The following is a 609-nucleotide window of genomic DNA, read 5'->3' as shown; positions in this document are numbered from 1 at the left end:
GGGAACTCAAGGGAACATTAACAGAAATTCAAGGGAACATTACTAACATATTAACAGAGAATTATATGTGACTGAACTAAGAAAAGAAGTTTGACAACACACAGAAGAAGCCCAAGAAGATTAATTGGACATTACTAACAGCTTAATTTACCAGTTTATATATCACTCAGCTTTCTCTTTCTCCCGCTGTCTACCCTTCCCTTTTTTTTCTTTTAAGCGAAATACCTCCCCTTTTTAGGGGAGCTAATAAAATCTTTACAAAAAAAAAAGAAAAAGAAAAAAGAAAGCAAGAAATTGCAAGAGGATAAATAGGTACCACTTCGGTGGGAAGGTAACAGCGTTCCGTGCGCCTTGGTGTTTAGTCATGCCGGCCACATGACCACGGAAACGTTTTCGGACAGCGCTGGCTCTTCGGCTTGGAAACGGAGATGAGTCGGATTCGACTGGCTTTCGAGCAAGGGAACCTTTACCTTTACTTTATTAGGATATAAGGCTATTTTAGTGACAGAATCATAAGCCAATGAGTTGAAGGTAATATTGACCTTAGAATATGCTCTAATACCCATTCCATATGGCCTCAAAATAACTCTGTAACTGGTCAGATTTCAA

Source organism: Gekko japonicus, unplaced genomic scaffold, assembly GCF_001447785.1.
Source record: "Gekko japonicus isolate JY-2015 unplaced genomic scaffold, Gekko_japonicus_V1.1 scaffold1695, whole genome shotgun sequence".
Classification (NCBI taxonomy): domain Eukaryota; kingdom Metazoa; phylum Chordata; class Lepidosauria; order Squamata; family Gekkonidae; genus Gekko; species Gekko japonicus.
The sequence above is the reverse complement of the archived record's forward strand: the minus strand, read 5'-3'. Positions refer to the sequence as shown.